At 40.7% G+C, this 18,732-nt stretch overlaps 1 protein-coding gene across 1 annotated transcript in view; it reads left to right on the plus strand.

Moving 5' to 3' along the window:
• The window catches only part of LINGO2 (leucine rich repeat and Ig domain containing 2), a 547,511-nt gene that overhangs the window by 362,019 nt on the left and 166,760 nt on the right, over window positions 1-18,732 (plus strand). The window contains exon 5 of the mRNA XM_054809318.1: window positions 7,136-7,178. The gene's annotated coding sequence lies outside the window, so the exon portion shown is untranslated. The remainder of the gene's footprint in view (window positions 1-7,135; window positions 7,179-18,732) is intronic.

The following is an 18,732-nucleotide window of genomic DNA, read 5'->3' on the forward strand; positions in this document are numbered from 1 at the left end:
CAGATCATTTTGCAAGTCCAAGTAAAAGTACATTCAGGAGGATTAAATGCTTTTGCATGTTTGGCTTTTCATTTCAAATCTTATAAAGTCAATATGTATCCATGTGGCCAAGTTTGAACATGGTATTCTGTGTTTTGTAGTTGTCCTAAATGAACGGTTCAGGCTAAACTGCTATTCTTCTAAAGCTATATGCTGATAGAAGCCAGACAACTTCAATCTGATTAGTTAGGCTTATTGTCGATATGTTGCTACTACAGTCATAGGGGGTTTTTTTGTTGTTGTTGTTGGGTGGGGTTTTTTATTATTGCAGTAGTTCCTTCTGGGAATATGGGGATGAAAGGCTATTTAGTTCTATAAATTCTTCTGAAAGTAGAGACTGCTTATTATTCAAAATGGGCAAATTTGCTTTCAAATAGCATTTGTCACTTAGATAACATTGTATGAATTTGAAGCACAATGAAAATGCAAAGTCTGATTCTGATATCTGCACATGTTTTACTTGGTTTGGAGTTGGGTGGGGAAGGTACATCAATTTAGATTTGAATTGCCTGGGATTTAAATTAATGGCATAGCTGCATCTTAAGAACCCCATATGATCCTTTCCAAGAATCAACAAGGGATTATCTGACCAGCTCCTTTTTCTAAACCAGACAATACATGTCTATTTACAAAGACCTCTCCTCTGCCTACCTCATTAATTTTTAAACGCTCCTTCTCCAACTCTTCCTCAATAGGAGAACATCTGGGAATTAAGTGGGATTTCTTGTCCCCATGGGCACCAGCACCTAATGTCTATCACAGAAGAGGCTCTCAGGAGCTCAGTAAGGCAACCTGTGTTGTTAATATGATATTACAGGAAGGAAAAACATGTTTTGGTCAAAGTTATGTGAGAAGAAATGGAGCTGAGATTCACATGCAGCAATACTCAGTTCTTCATTCTATGGTCAATAAAAGACTTAGATTGTAAAATAGCTTGTTTCTTGCAAGGATACGGTAACATTAAGCATCGAATGAGAACAGTAAGTAAAAATAAAGATAACTCTATTTCATAACTTGGTGCCTGATTTTAGCTCAGTTTGCCTGCTGCAGTCTTTCCTAGCATCATATAACTTCATATTATCTTTCTCCTCTCAGGAAAAAGCTTATGTATGTATTTCTCATGAATTAATGGAGTATTTGCAGACATAAGAAATATTAAAAAAAAAAACAGGGAATAGGCATGCATTTATGAATGTGTGTGAAATTTGGAAGGTGTCAGGACAGGAAATATTTATTTCTTTTTCTTCTGTGCTCTCAGTATATTCCACATTAAAAATCTTAGCTATATTTTCAGCTAGTCTAAACTGCCTTCGGTGGAGGTACTCTTATTTATACCCTCTGAGGCACAATGCTATTAGGACTCTTATTCCTCTTCCTTCATCAGCTATATTAGGAAGAATGCAACTGTACTGAGCTTGTCCAAAAAAGGAGCAGAAGTAAAATTGCTGAGATGCGAGTAACCCATATTCATATCCCTCTTATGTTGATTTGGAGAGATAAGAGGTGGAGACACTGATCTAAATGAGTCAGCAAAACTATGTAGAGTCAGACTGCTTAAAACTACTTACACTGAGGCTGTCGGCCAGCCATCAGTCTGTTGATTGACACACGTATGCAATTCCAGCTAAGCAAAATTCGAGCTTGTACTCAATACAGACTTCAGCTCTGCTTTGAAAAAAGAATATTCAGACAGCTTTGGTTTTCATTCTAAAGTAGAATGAAAAGCAAACTATGGAACATCAAAAATTAATGTTGAATGGGGTCATTATTCCCTAGTAGATTTTTGTGAATGGCTTTGCTAATAATACCTGCTTGAACCCAGTCTAAAAGTACACAGGTAGGACGCTGATAATCCTTTCATCGATTAGGTGAACCCTTTGCTGTGAAAATTATTTGAAATTTAGCTCTTTCTAAACTGTTTTTAGTGACTAAGGCTTCTGCAAAACCCGAGAGCGGCAGAGTTATTGTTGGCATAATTGCTGTGTGTGTACTTTGGGAGGGAGGACTGGAACATTAGCCCCGCCGCACGCTGATACACACTGCTGAAACAGTTGTTCTCATAACCAACTGCTGGAGGGCATGTCTTTATCCTGCTTTAATAACTCTCAAGCCAGGTGCACTTTAATCCATCAAGTTGTTTGCTGTGGGTTTTTTACATAGCATGAGGAGATATGTACTTACTACAAAGCCATAGCACAGGTAGATTTGGTAGTTGTCACAGCCTCAAAATATGTGCTGGTGCCCATCAAGCTCAGCTGTAACTGAGCAGGATGTGTTTCTGACAGCACTTGTAGAGACAGAATTACAAAGATTTCCTAAAAACAACTTCTCTTGGGAGCTTTACTGATAACAAACTTAACTCCTGAATGGTGTAAATCGGTAAGAAACAGGAATATCTCCCTTTGAGAGCATTGGGATGGCTATGGCAGTCTTTTTGCTTGCAACATATATAGCAGATTTTACTTCTCCTTCCAGTCACGCTGGCCAGCAAGTAATCCAGTGGAGTGAATTCAGGGGTGATATTAAAGGAGACAAGAAAGGTACAGCGAGTTCCTTTTGAACAGCTTAAACTAGCCTACTGTAAGGTGTTAGCAGAAAGTGTAAATTAAAGGTCAGTAGGGAATTGTTATAATTTGCCACTTCAAATAACCTTTTGTTAAATGCATTATTGGGCACATACTTATTTTCTGGTTGTTCACCTTTACTTGCCCCAGCTTAGGATGTGTAGGATGCTGTAGCTTACGGAAATGCATTTGTTGTCCTGCTCCAAATTTCTGGTTCGATGAGGTGGTTTCAGATACAGTTAAATTATTCTGATAAAAACATTCTCAAAACTAGGTTAGCCAAGGAGTACTATGAAAAAGTCTTTATATCAAATGTCATTAATTATGGTATTATGTTGTCTGCAGTACTGTGTGAGGAAAAGGTTCTAGAAATTGGCTTGGATTTTACTTTATTTTATTTTAATTCCAAAATATAAGAAGCAAACAAATGCCATAAAAAAAATTTCCACTGCAGGGCATCATGCAAGTCTGATTCTAGCAATGAGATCTTGGCTGTGACACTGAGAGCAGAATGGTAGAAAATAATTTTCTACCTGGGGCAGCTCCTTCACACACACACCCCCCTTCCCTCTCATGCTTTGCTGCAGGCTCCTGGGGACTGTTTGTGAAGAGCTAAAGGGAGAAGCTTGCAGTCTGTAAGTGGTACCTTCATGCTGCACACATGGCCTTTATTGTCCCTGAATGCACTGCTATCAGGTTGCTAAAATGCACTGCTATGTGTGCACTGGTGAGCCGGGGAGGTGGCTGATTTTACTAAAACAGTCACACTAGCACTGTGCAGAATCTGGGCAGCACTACAGAAATCAGTGTGCTCTGCTTTTGGTACCCTATTCTTCTCTGGCTCTGACTGGGACAAAATTTCGTTTTCAGAGAAATCAAGTAAAATTTCAGTCTCTGTTTTCTAAAAAAATTCCCTTCCTATAATTGTTCACACTAGTATACTACGTTTTGATAAAGGAGTGAATTTCAAAATGTGTGCTATTGTTCTCATGGGCTCTACTTTGCTTCATTGTCTGCTAATATTATTGATGCTTCTTCAGTGTTACATAAGGCTCACTGCTCTCATTTTCCATTACCTTGATTGATTTAAATACAAAGTTACTCGCATTAAGGCAAGGCTTGGTTTTTCTGTATTAATGCTGTAATTAACTCAGTAGAAATCCATCCATAGAATAATATGGACTAAACATAGTCACTTTTCTTGGCAAAATATAGAAATTTTTAGGAAGAGTGGAGGTGGATGAACATAGCATTTTTCTTGTTCCATTTAGTAGTGGCATGTTAGTGGCATTGTTCTCAACCTTATGTCAGGAAATGTCCATGTGCAGATAATGAATGACAGTATCACTTCAAAAATCTTTAAAATATGAGAATCGGCTGTCAGTGAAGAATGAGACTGAACCACTAAGAATGATGGAGGCTGTTGTATGAGTAGAGAAAAATAAGGAACTAATACTATTTAAAGCGGGATGGTATGAAAAGGGATGTTATGTGACCAGGATCGGGATCTGCTGGTTATGTACCTTCCTATAGCTCATCTTGCCAGCAATGCATTCCTTCTGTGGCTGTGATGAAGGTGATTCCTGATAAAGGTTCCTGGCAATGCATGCTTTAACTTCCTGCAAAATTTTCCCATGGATGTAGATGAGTTGATTGGAGCTGAATAATTTTCATCTTCCTACAGCTGTAAGACTGTATCTACCCTTGCATGCTGAAAGTGAATCCCCACTGTTATGCCATGAAATAAGCACACAAGATTCTGTTTTTTCTTGCTTTTGTAATCGGCATGCTAGACATGATTATATATAAAATGAGCGTAGAAATTCATTCATCTGTAATTATGTGATCTTGTTTGGCATCTAACTATATGATAAGAAATCAGTGATTAAATTTCCTTTCAAAGTCTTTGTTCATCAGTCACAAAACAAGCTCAGTAATTATCCCTTAGTTATTGTCAGAAATGTGCCTTCATTATTACATTCCTAATTGTTTTCAGTTAAGGAAATTTATTTTTATAGATTGCTCAGCTGACTCTCTTGGACTGGATGATTATCCATTGTTTTCAATGTAGAAAGCAGGGCCTATAGACTGTTAAAAGAAATTCATGTTATCCTGCTGGTACATACAATAGGACACATACTACATACATACCTGAGTACACATTATATTTTATTCTTCTGCGAGGCATTTCAACCCAAAACGTTTTATAAATATTCACAGAACATGCCCGTGGAGGCCTGTACTTTGGCTGAAACTGCCAAGAGCTGCATCATCAAAGAAAAATTAGTTTTATGTTGTAACTGTGGATGAGATAAACCCATCTCGTGTGTGGAAATGTCATGTTTATCATCTGCAGACAGAATTTGTATGTTTTTAACTGCTAACTTGCAAGTCTCTTGTTCAGGAATTTTTATTGTATCCCTTGAGGTGAATTAAACATGCTTGTGCTTAAATATAAAAGCTTTAATGCACAATGCATTGGACAGAGTCCTACCACCACAATCGGTTCCACAGGGAGTCTGCAAAGGTGCCACACGAGCCAATTCCTTATGTACACTTGCGCCAGCACCAGCCCTGTGAGTGTCAGCACGGGGCACCTCAGCCCAGCATTGGGTCCATCCCCCAGTGCGGCTCTGCTGCCCAAGGTGGCCCCTGACCGCTCGCATCCCGTGGCCGATGGATCAGCTACAAGACAACACTGCGGCATTTCCTGTCTCATCACCGAGGGAAACTTCACTCCCTTACGGAGCGTCCTTCTGTCTCTGGCATTCCTGCGTCCAGCCAGTTCCACCCCTTCTGCAGCTGGACCTTCTTGTCCTCCATGCCAGGCCATTCCTTGCTCACAAATTACCAATGCTGAGCAGCTACAATTTGAATTTCCACTTCACTCTTCTAAGTGCACACACAACTCTTGTAACTTGACCACATTTGCTGGATTTTCAGGGGGTCAGCAGAATGGTTCTCTTTGAGATCAGCTTTGTAAGCTTCAGGGGTTATCTAATTAAGAAACCGAAGATTTCAGGAGATTTGAGAATGACATGAGGTAGGATCTGGATTTTAGGGAAGATTAATCTTGCATCACTCACAGTGCAAATCTGCAAATCTCTTCTTTGTGCTAGCCAATAAAGCAACAGTTGTTGAGACAAGGTATCTCTGATTCTTACACCACTGTGATGGTTCCTACGGAGATCATTTAGTTACTTGAATGTAAAGGAAATATCTTGGATGATCCCCATAAGCTGTGTATTTTTCTATAAAGCAGTTAAACCTGTGAAATTGAGATGAATAAGATGGTTATACTATTTCTATTGTAATAAGGCAAGCTCTGTAGTAGAATAGCAGTACAGTACTTGGACTGTAGTGCTCTCATATTTCAAGGGTGACAGGTAATTTCACACTTCCAGAAAATTGGATGTAGCAAGTCCAAAGTTTCATGAACTAAGACATTTTCAGAGGGGTGGGGAATAAAGAAACATTTTCAGTCAGTATTTCAAAAAATCTATGTCAATGATATGCACATATATATATATAGGGGCCTGTGTATATATAAAAATATATTTATAAATATACATGTAGAATTGAACAAGAGATGGCATGAACAGGCTGCCATAGGAGTAAGCTTCTTCCTAATCTCTCAGAAAAATATGCCAGGATTGTCTGCTTGTCAAGACAGCTTTAATGTCTCGAACTCAAGGGGCGAGATCCTCAAACACTGTGAATTGCTATCACTTTTCTGAAATCATTCTAGATATAGAGGACCAAAGGATCTACCCCAGAGATTCTTCCACAATAGAGAGTGTACAATGTCATTCGCATAATATGTGCAAATAATAGAAGTTAGAATGGGAAAAGACTTATCAACATGTTCTGTGCAAAATAAGCTGTTCCCCAGTGCTCTGTCTATAATGCTTTGTCCAATGTGCTGACACCAGTATTGGTAAACCAGGAGAAGACCAGTCATTATATTTCCCCTTCATTCCAAAAAAGCTTAGTAAGAGGTTGGTGCTAGGTATGTTATTTTCTGTCATCTGTGAGGTTGGTATTTATTTTTGAACAGTGGTGGGGTTTTTTTTGTTAACTGCTGCCGCAGTAACCAGTGCTGCAGAGGGAGTACAAAATATTGTTGATTCCCGCTTCATAAAATAGTTGCTTTAGAAAGATTTCTTGCTAGGCTTTGTAATACGAAATGAGCTGAAATCCAGGTTGGGAGGCTGGAGTGGGCAGGAGTGTATATTACAGTGTCTTGCTAGGCTTTGTAATTCAAAATGAGCTGAAATCCATGTTGGGAGGCTGGAGTGGGCAGGAATGTATATTAGGGTGGACCTTCTTCTCGGAAACCTCAAAAGAAGAACTGAGGGACTGAACAAATTACACTCATCTCTTGAAGATAGCTTTAAGTCAGAAAGGAGCATGCTGCTTGGTACTAAAGATGCTTGCAAACTGGGCTAAGTAAAAGGTTTTAGATAAAAGAAATTTTTATCCTAAATAAAATTAGTTGCAAAAGTTTTAACAGGTGAATTTTATTTCCAAAGGTGCAGTGATCATCTCCAGGAATTGAACCCACTAAGTTTTAAGGTATGTTATTTATACTTTCCATAGTAAACAATTTGATCTGAATATGTCTTGTATTACTGTTTGCAGTTAAAAGAAAGTTAAAAATGAAATGTTGTTAGTCTTATGTTTACAAATGTTCTGTTTTGTGACTTCTACTCTTAAATCATGAAATTTGAAAACGGAAGAAAAACGTAGTGCAATATCTGCATGATTTTATTAAGCCTTTCTTTATTAAACCTCAGTTTTGACAGAATGTGTATCAAAGCTCAACTTCTTGCAGCTCATTATTTTAGAGCTTCTGCTTTCCATTTTATATAAAATGAGGCTCTAGATCCAAGCCTATGGGGAGGGGGGGTGCGGCAGGGAAGAAGAAATGGAATTTTAAAGACTCAGGAATTAGATTACAACTAAAAATGCAGCATTTTTTGAAATGAAAGATATCCTCTCCATTTTTAGTGTTTAATTTTATGGTTGCTAGTGGTCTTCATTCATGTTTGTGGTTTCTTGTGTAGTGTGAGTGAGAGGCTAGAGAGATTCAAAAGCACGCATGCATGCAACTGGAGAACTAATCAGTGAAATCTTCAGTGTTTGTTATATTGCCCTGTTATCCTGCAGGTATGCTTGCTCACACACTTCCACTTTTCCAGGCTTGAAAAAAGTTATGTGGAGTCCCTACCCTTCCCAGTCTGTGCTAGATTTATTGGCAAAGATTTCCCCCCTTCTTCATGTGTATGTTCCCAGGTTCCTTCTGGTAGACCCATCATTGGAAATAATAGACATCCATGTTCATAACTTTTGTTCATGCAGTAGCTCCAATGGGACAGGGATGTGTCACCAGTTACATGAAGCAAAAGATTTGCACACATACAGGTTGTATGTTTCATTCATAACCCACTGGAGTTGCTGATGGTGTTCAGAGCAATTGACAGCTCCTCTGATGCACCTCACATCAGCCACTGTAAAAACATCTGATTCCATTCCACCAGCAGACAGTGAACCAACTAGCAATAAAAATAGCCAACTTGGCCAGTCATAACACTTTACATGCAGCAGTCATAGTCAGAAAAGAAAACTTTCTCTATCCAGTGTTGCTGCCTAATTAATTCCAACTAGTTGGCATCCTGCTCTTAACTTCAGATTAACTTCTGATAACTGCCAGTTCTCTGTATGTGATTATTGTAGTAGTTTTGGATTTAACATGTTTTGTTGGCTAGTCAGGGAGGACAGAATTCAAACAGGTTGTGGGGAAGGAACAGCCATGTTACTTTCAGGGGAGCATATTCTGCCGTGCAACATTAGCTGGTATCAGTCTTGCAAACCAATAAGCGCAACTGCAAATGCAAATGATACTGCTAAACCAGTTGATACTTGTAGCCTTTGCATTTGACGTTAGAAACTGATCTGTGAGAACACATGTACTATAGTGACTACTAAATATGTATCAGTACAACATTGAATTTTGTTTCACCCTACACCATAGCTTCAAAAAGTCCCCCAAAACTATAAGGCGAAATTCACATGGTACCATCAAAATACTTCTTTTTCTGAAAGTTCGCACTTTCTTTTCTAGCACTTTTTCACTTCTTTGTTTTGTTGCTACCTCTGGAATCACCTCTGTCACAAACCCACTGAAAGGACTGAAAATCCAACAAGTCATCATAACTGATATTATGTTCTTTGCATCTGTGTCCTCTCCACTAGCTCTTTCCTCATCTTTTGCTTGTGGTCTTGATCTAAACGGTAAACCCTTGGGTCAGTTAGTGTCTTATGCATTTATATGGTGTGGTATAACAAGAAACTTCTCTAATGCTGTCTTCCTTTTCCATTAGCACTACTGAAAAAATATGATAAATAACAGAGGGAATGATAAGTATCTTCCCATAGATTATACAGAACCAAAGAACTGTTCCCCACACCCTTCATTTCTTTCTTCTTTGAGACTGAGGCATAGTTATGACATTTCAAAACAAGACTGGCAAAAAGCTAATACTGCAATTAGCAGTGTAATTCTCAAATCTGAGCAGGGTTTCAGGCCATCACACAGTCTAAGCTCCTGAGGAGCAGAGACAGGGCAGACTGCTGTCACCAGTAATATCATAAAGCCTCTCAAATATGTGGAAATTGGGCTCTGCTTCAGTCACACATAACTGAACAGAAAAAGTGCAAAACATAACCCCTTCATTTATGAATTTTATTTTCACAATGGTTGAAATGCAACAGAAGGTGTAGGCTTGTTGTGAGTGCTGTACTTGTTTGATTTTACTAGCTCCCATTAAGTAGCACACCGTTAGGTATTTGTTCTGTGGGACTGTGCTTTTGAAAGTATTCTCCAGACTTTAGCTTTACTGTCTCTCCAGTGTTATTACCTCTGTTCACTTTCAAAAATTGGACTGCAGTAATGGTAAAAATGAACAAGTAGAGAATTAAATTGATGTTAAATATTAAACCTGTCTATTTAAATAGGGTTCGGGGGGGGGTTAGATATAGTGGCATGTTCTTCTTGTGCAGATTCCTTTTTTTAAATGCCAGTTTTGCTGAATGTCTGTGACTTCAAAAGTCACAACTAATATTATTGCACTAAAAAAACTGTCTTATCAGACTAGAGACAAAATAAGCTTTTTTGTATGGCTATAAAACAATATGCTATTATAAAACAGATTACACTGATTTGTCTCAAGGTAATATGAAGTAAGCAAAAGCTATTGATGATTTTTTTGTTGTTGTTCTTTCAACCATTTTACAGGATTTCACAGAATCACAGAGTGGTTGAGGATGGCAAGCATCTCTAGAGATAGTCTAGTTCAATGCCTCTGCTCAAAGCATGATCAGCTAGAGCAGTTTTCTCAGGGCTGCATACGGTCAGGTTTTGAATATCTCCAAGGATGGAGACTCCACACTCTCCTGGGCAAGCTACTGCAGTGTTCAGCCAACCTCACAGCAAAAATTGTTTTCTTATGTTCAAACAGAATTTCATGTATTTCAGTTTGTGGTTGTTGCCTCTTGCCTTGCCACTGGGTACCACTGAAAAGAGCTTAACTGCACGTTCTTCAATCCCTCCTGATGTGTATTTATACACAGTGATAAGATCATCCTGAGCTTTTTTTTTCTCCAACCTGAACAGTCCCAGCTCTGTCAGCCACTGCTTATATGAGAGATGTGGCTCCAGTCCACCACCTTTGTGACCCTGTGCTGGAGTTGCTCTGGTATGTCCATGTGTCTTGTAATGGAGAGGGCAGACCTGAACCCAGCACTCCAGGTGTGTCTCACCAGGTCTGTGCAGAAGGGAAGGATCAACTCCCTCAACCTGCAGGCAACACCCCTCCTAATGCAGCCCCACTTCTTTGCTACATAAGCACCATGCTATCTTGTGGTCAGCTTGTCACCCAGGAACTCCAGGTTCTTTTCTGCAGAGCTGCTTTCCAGCCAGTCAGTCTCACCATGTACTGGTGTTGGGAGTGTCATTCCTCCCCAGGTGCAGAGCTTTGCATTTCCCTTTGTTGAATTTCATGAGGTTCCTGTTGACTCCTTACTCCAGCTTGTTGAGGCTCCTCTGAATGGCAGCACATCCATCTGACGTATTAACCACTCCTTTGCGTTTTATATAATCTTCAAATTACTGACAGTGCACTCTTCCCCATTGTCCGGGTCTTCACAAATGGGTTAAACAGTGTTGGCCCAAGTATCTGCCCCTGAAATGAACCATTAATGCGAATGGCCTCCTCCTGGGCTTTGGGACCACCGATCACAACACCTTGAGGCCAGCAGTCTAGACATTTTTCAGTTCACCTTGGTATGCATTTGTCTAACCCCTTCTTCATCAGTTTTACATGAGGATATTATGGGAAATAATGGTTAAAACCTTCTTAAAATTGAGGTAAACAACATCCACTGCTATCCCTTCATCCACTGAGCTCATCATCTCATCATGGAATGCTATCAGGTTGTTAAGCACAGTTTCCTCTTCATAAATCTATGGTGACTGCTCCCAATCAACTTCTTGTATTTTATGGGTTTTGAAAATTCTATGGCTAGTCTTTCTGAAGTGTTCTCAAACATGATCCTCCATCACCAAGGGTAAGTGTTCATTGCTCCAGATAGTCCCTCTGGTCTCACGGGTTTGGGATTCCTGAAGAATGAGATGAAGAAGACACCAACTCATGCTTCTCTGTCTCCTTTGTCATGAGAACCCCTTTCTCATTTGGAGGTAGGCTCACACTTTCCCTAGTCTTCCATTTACTGCTGATTTACATGTAGAAGCCTTTCTTGTTGCCCTTTGCATCCCTTAATAGATTCAACTCCAGATAGGCTTTGGCTGTCCTAACCCTACTCCTGCACCCTCTGACAGTGTCCCTGCTTCTACCTCCTGCACGCTTCCTTTTTATGTTTACTTTTAGTCAGGAGTTCATCTATTGAGGCCTCTTGCCACCTTTATTTGATTTCTGTATGTGGCAATGAACCACCCCTGAGCTTGAAAATCAATCAGCTTTTTCCAAAACAAGTGAGGATAAAACAGATGGTGGACACAAATGGGTCTGTTACAAGAACTCTTCAGAAGATGACAATCAAAATAATTGATAAATAATCAACCAAGTGATTTCATTTTACTCTTCACAGTAATATAAATTGCATTTATAAGCTTTCCTGATCCAAAACTCTGGCATGGATACTGAGACAAAAAATACTGGATATTATCAGTGGTGAGCCTTTCCTTTTCTGGAAAATTATACCTTATTAAGTAGTCATTATATCAACTTATTTTCAGCATCTAGGGTTTCAGCACAAAATTTATTTCCCATGATTGGCCAGGTGTTTTCTTAGGAATCCCAGACACTATACACACAAATGTCATCACAGATCATAGGTTCATAGCATGGTTTGGGTTGGAAGGGACCTTAAAGATCACCCAGTTCCAGCCCCCCTGCTGTGGGCAGGGACACCCTCCACTAGACCACGTTGCCCAAAGCCTCATCCAACCTGGTCTTAAACACTTCCAGGGATGGGGCATCCACAGCCTCTCTGGGCAACCTGTTCCAGTACCTCACCACTCTAACAGTAAAGAATTTCTTTCTGACATCTAACCTAAATCGACCCTCCTTCAGCTTAAACCCATCACCCCTTGTCCTGTCACTACACTCCCTGATAAACAGTCCCTCTCCAGCTTTCCTGTAGGCCCCTTCAGGTACTGGAAGGCCACTATAAGGTCTCCCCGGAGCCTTCTCTTCTTCAGGCTGAACAACCCCAACTCTCTCAGCCTGTCCTCATAGGAGAGGTGCTCCAGCCCTCTGATCAGCTTCATGGCCCTCCTCTGGACTTGCTCCAACAGCTCCATGTCTCTCCTGTACTGGGGCCCCCAGAGCTGGACACAGTACTCCAGGTGGGGTCTCACAAGAGCAGAGTAGAAGGGCAGGATCACCTCCCTTGACCTGCTGGTCATGCCTCTTTTGATGCGGCCCAGGACATGGTTGGCTTTCTGGGCTGCAAGCGCACACTGCTGGCTCATGTTGAGCTTCTCATCAATCAATACCCTCAAGTCCTTCTCCTCGGGGCTGCTTTCAATCCATTCCTTGCCCAGCCTATAGTCGTGCTTGGGATTGCACTGGTCCACATGCAGGACCTTGCAGTTGGCCTTCTTTAACTCCATGCGGTTCGCACGGGCCCACCTCTCCAGCCTGTCCAGGTCCCTCTGGATGGCATCCCTTCCCTCCAGCGTGTTGACCACACCACACAGCTTGGTGTCGTTGGCAAACTTGCTGAGGGTGCACTCGATCCCACTGTCCATGTTGCCGACAAAGATGTTGAACAGTGCCGGTCCCAGTACCGACCCCTGAGGAATGCCACTCATCACTGGTCTCCACTTGGACATTGAGCCGTTGACCACAACTCTTTGAGTGCGACCATCCAGCCAATTCCTTATCCACCTAGTGGTCCATCCATCAAATCCATGTCTCTCCAATTTAGAGACAAGGATTTCATGCGGGACAGTGTCAAATGCCTTGCACAAGTCCAGGTAGATGATGTGAGCTGCCCTTCCCTTATGCACCGACACTGTATCCCCATCATAGAAGGCCACCAAGTTTGTCAGGCACGATTTGCCCTTAGTGAAGCCGTGTTGGCTGTCACCAGTCATAAAGATACTTTGCTCAATTTCTTTTACCAGTCCCCCACTTTGTGTTGAATCTTAACTAAATTTATTTTATATAAAACTTGTTGAATTATTGTCACCTTGTTTCTCTTTGTTGCTGAGTATTCCTTCCCTAACTCTTGAGATTTCTCTACAGATCTCACCACCTATTTTATTCCTGCTTAATTTTCTGTTGGTACCTTCTTGCTATCTGTTGATTTTCATGGTGTATCTGGTCTAACAAGATTGACAGTTGTGGTTTTGCCCCAGCCAGCAACTAAGCCCCACGCAGCAGCTCACTCTCTCCCCCACACAGCAGGATGAGGGAGAGAATTGGAACAGTAAAAATGAGAAAACCCATGGGTTGAGGTAAAGACAGTTTAATGGGTAAAGCAAAAGCTGTGCACGCAAGCAAAGCAAACCAAGGAATTCATTCCCCACTTCCCATGAGCAGGCACGTGTTCAGCCATCTCCAGGAAAACAGGGCTCCAGCACGCATAATGGTGACTTGGGAACACAAATGCCATCACTCCGAATTTCCCCCCCATTCTTTCTTCTTCCCTCGGCTTTATATGCTGAGCATGACATCACATGATATGGAATATCCCTGTGGTCAGTTGGGGTCACCTGTCCCAGCTGTGCCCCCTCCCAAGTCCTTGTGCACCCCCAGCCCACTCGCTGGTGGGGTGGTGTGAGGAGCAGAAAAGGCCTTGGCTCTGTGTAAGCACTGCTCACCAGTGACGAAAACATCCCTGTGCTATCAACACTGTTGTCAGCACAAATCCAAACCATAGCCCCATACCAGCTACTATAAAGAAATTAACTCTATCTTAGCCAAAACCAGCACAACAGGAGAGATTATCAAACACAGCTGCTCCATATTCTTTGTCTCTTTCTATGGTTGAGGGTATGCTGTTTTAAAAGCACTGCCCCATGTTTCACCCCACACTCCAGCTTTCACACTGAGGTAGGGTCAAAGGAGGCTGTGGAGCATTCTGAAGGATGAATCTTGTTCTGTGATATCCTGAACTAACAGGTGATCTCCCTTTGTTAACAGAGACATGTGTATTTGGGCTAGCATATTTGCAGGACTTTTGCCTATTCCTCCATCATTGGTATTTAAAGACAAGTAGACCTCATTGGCTTAGGTACTGTTCCTTGCTTCTTTTTCTACTCCAAGTTGTCCTAGTTTTAAGGAGTCTTCATTTTCTTCAGAGAAGTGATTGGTCAAGATTGGGCATAAGTTCTCATCTTAAAAGCCAAGTCCATATATTCTGGACCATTTCAGACCAGTTTCCCTTACTCTGACTCAGGAATGCCCCCTGCCTATGTTATTAGCAAATTCTGGAGATCTTGACCTTTATCCAGCTGATTTATCCCTTGATCCTGTTACCTTTTGTCTTTCTCAGTTGCATTAAAAATCACAGTTGTTTCACTTGGTCATAAAAATCCTAATGCATCCAAATCTGAAATATTAGCTGATTGCTCTTTTTACACTGTAAAATGTAAAAATAACATGCAAATTTAGAGGAATATCAGGAGTATTTATCTTTGGCCATACACAGTCTGACATTCTGAGAATTTTACAACAACTGCTGAATAAAATCTTCCTTTGTCTTTCTGGAAGATATTCATAAAAGCTTTACTTCTTGTTTAGACTCCTTCATATTACATTTTTAAGGAAAACTTTCTTTATGCCCTATCAGAGATGTCACTATGGAAGTAGTCCAGGTTGTTCAGCCTGGAGAAGAGAAGGCCCTGGGGAGACCTAATTGCGGCCTTCTCGTACCTAAAGGCACCTAACGGAAAGCCGGAGAGGGACTGTTTATCAGGGAGTATAGTGACAAGACAAGGGGTAATGGGTTTAAGCTGAAGGAGGGTCGATTTAGATTAGATGTTAGGAAGACATTCTTTACTGTGAGGGTGGTGAGGCACTGGAACAGGTTGCCCAGAGAGGTTGTGGATGCCCCATGCCTGGAAATGTTTAAGACCAGGTTGGATGGGGCTTTGGGCAACGTGGTCTAGTGGAGGGTGTCCCTGCCCATGGCAGGAGGGTTGGAACTAGATGACCTTTGAGGTCCCTTCCAACCCAAACCATTATGTGATTCTATTCTATGATTCTATAAATAAGTTCATTATATTCATTTTGCTAATCACTGTCTTACAAAGATGCTTTTGCTACATGACAAGTACATTTATAAAAATTGCTGTGACTGCTTTACTAATGCCAAAAATGTGTGTGTGTATTCACACATTCAAAGACTGAGAATCTATTTTCAATATGTCATGGGGAACGAGTATACAGACCTTTCCTGTTACCACAGACAGGCTGTGGAAGTGTTCAAGGCCAGGTTGGATGGGGCTTTGGGCAACTACGTCTAGTGGATGGTGTCCCTGCCCATGGCAGGGTGCTGGAACTGGGTGATCTTTAAGGTCCCTTCCAACCAAAACCATTCTATGATTCTATGGCTCTATGATTCTAAATCACAACCAAAGAAAAAGCACCCCTCCCCGTGTATTTTGAGTTTGATAGTAGATTTATTCTGAGATGTATTAGTGTGTTCCTTCCTCTGTCTCACTGTACTGGGTCTGGCTGAGCTGGAGTTAATTTTCCCCTCAGCAGCCCCCACAGTGCTGTGCTGTGCATCGGTAGCCAGCAAGGTGCTGGTAACACACCAGGGTTGTGGCTGCTGCTGAGCAGTGCTGGCACACAGCAAGGCTGTCTCTCCAACATCCCCCTCACCAGTGGGCTGGGGGTGGGCAAGGTCTTGGAGGGGACACAGCCAGGGCACCCGACCCAAAGTGACCACAGCGATATTCCATACTGTATGGTGTCTGCTCAGCAATAAAAGCTGAGAGAAAGGAGCAGGAAGTGGGGGCATTCATGTTTCTACATTTGTCTTCCGGAGCAACTGCTACACATACTGCAGCCCTGCTTCCCAGGAAGTAGCCAGACATTGCCAGCTGATGGGAAGTAGAGAATAATCTTTTGCTTTTGCTGTATTAAACTGCCTTTATCTTGACCCACAAGTTTTGGGTCGTTTTTTCCATCTTATTTTCCTCCCCTCCCTGTCTTGCTGAAGACAGGAGTGATGGAGTGGCTTGGTGGATACCTGGTGTCCAGCCAAGGTGAAACCACCACACTCAGTAAAATTCAGTTTTGCATCTGACCATGGAGAACCATCCATCAATCAAATAACGACTGATCTCCAAGCACTGGACTGGATTAAAAAGTTCTATTAATATCTCAATGGAAGCTATTCAGTCAATTTTCAGAGTAAATTCCACTAACCTTTCACATTTCCTGCATTTGTCTGACCTGCTGTATGAGAGATCAGAACTGCGATTCCTGATCATTTAGTCAGGTACATTCCTAAAACTCTGGACCTGGTTGGTCTCTGATTTGAAGTCAGTCATGGAAGATATGATAAATTTTGTACACTGGGAAACTTTGTTTTTCACGGTGATACACCATGCCTCAGATGAACTGAACTCTCACTTTAAAACTGGGCTAAGTGTAAACTGGTCTCTTTTTTAGAAATACCTTCTGTTCATCTAACTTCTAGAAGAACTGCTAATGACTGGTGGATGTTGAATAGCAGTTTCTCTTTTGACCCACTGGTTTTATCTCGGTTGTTGCAGTCTAACAAATTTGATTTGTTGAAAAGTCATACTCTATGTTAACCCAGTAGTGAAATACTTTACAAAGTTAGACAAAAAATCTACTGACACCTTACTTAGGGTATTTCTGAATTTGGGTAGAATATTCTGTTTTTATCTTACATACAGATATATGCATTAACATTCACCGCTGTGCACCCATTTTCCTGCTTTCTGTTGAAAAAAACATATGCAACATTTGAGAACAAGACATTCCTATCAGCGGGAAAGATAGAGAATATCCAGAATTTTGGAGATCTTTAGTAGCAGTGCTCAGTCAGTCTTTAAATTTCAACAGGGACTGAAATAACAAGTTGGGACTCCTAAGAAAAGCCCAGATCAGTGTATCTTCTGAATGAACTGGCCATGATACGGCTGCCATCTGATATTCCCCATGATACCTATGCATTGGCCTGAAGATTTCAGTGACAGAGAACAAAGATTGAGCTCAACTAAATTGATCATCTTTTTAGTGAAGGAGGTGGATGCACTGCTGTTGAAAGTCTGAAAAAAAAAAACTGCTTAGAGATTGTAACAAGATTATTCACTTGAATGACTGAAAGTTACTTATAAGTCATAGGAAATTTTCTCAAGGAACCTCAAAACTCTGCAGAAGTAGAGTTCAAGATAGAACTGTAAATTTCCCTGGTTGCATTAAAACCATGTTGAAATATGCCACCTGAATACTTTACTTGTCTGCATGCCTTTTCTCCAGTAAAAAAAAGAGCATGTGATTGGCGTGGGATTACATTGCATCCATTTGCAGATTGCATTTTGTATTAAAGATGCTGTAAGAAGTGGTACTCAGTAAAGCTCTCATGGAACAACTAACCATAATTTTACTGAATCCTTTCGATGTCCTTTCTCATATAAGATTCTCCTTGGTTCAGAATATGATCTTTCTTTTAAAATTCATATGAAAAAGGACTTACAAGTCTATGTTTGAAAAGCTACATTTTAAAAAAATATATAAATACTGTTTATTAATTCTGTTTTAATGGATAAACAAGTACAACAGCACTGCAAATACTCAGCAAAAACAGGTTCTCTGGAATGTGAGCTTCACAATTTCTAGTCTTGATATTTACCAGGTAATATCTATGGCTTTGTACTCACACTTTTACAATGTATTCATCGATTTAGTGCTTACGTTTCCTCATCCTAGGACATGGTTGAATATATTTCAATTAAAATGTAAGAATATCTGTGTCTTGCAGGTTTGTTTCAAGTGTTTTGAATGTGGAGCCATGAGAGATGCTGTTGTCCATGACAGGTTTGGGTTATCATGATCAAGTGCTCTATTTTGACTTCATCCAGTGGTTAAAAGCTTTGTATGTTAAAGAGGAAGTATTGGACTTTTAAAAGCGTTAGATAGGTAAGTCTATTGAGACCAGTTTCTTTATTGACAGTTTCCAGGCTTATTTCAGTTGAAAGTGTTTACAGAATCATGTGTCGCTGATTTTCCTAACAGGGTTTCCTCTTAATTATCATCTCAGAGTAGTAGCTATCACTTAAAACAAAAATTTGCTACTGTATCAGTGTGATATGGCAAAGATCAGGTTAAAATAAAATTCTAGTCATGTATCTCCAAACAGGAGGGAAACACAAAGAACATTGCACCAAATTGTGTTAAAGCAGATGCTTGTTTCAGCTTATTAGTCTAGAGCATTTGCACAGTCCTATCTAACTGCCAAAAACAATCTGTATTCCACGAGCACAAATGCAAATGACCATTGCAGTTTCAGTTCTAAGCAGCTCTTTATTTTGTGCAGTAAGTTGTTTTCTTTACAGAAA

This window comes from Grus americana, chromosome Z (assembly GCF_028858705.1).
Source record: "Grus americana isolate bGruAme1 chromosome Z, bGruAme1.mat, whole genome shotgun sequence".
Lineage (NCBI taxonomy): Eukaryota > Metazoa > Chordata > Aves > Gruiformes > Gruidae > Grus > Grus americana.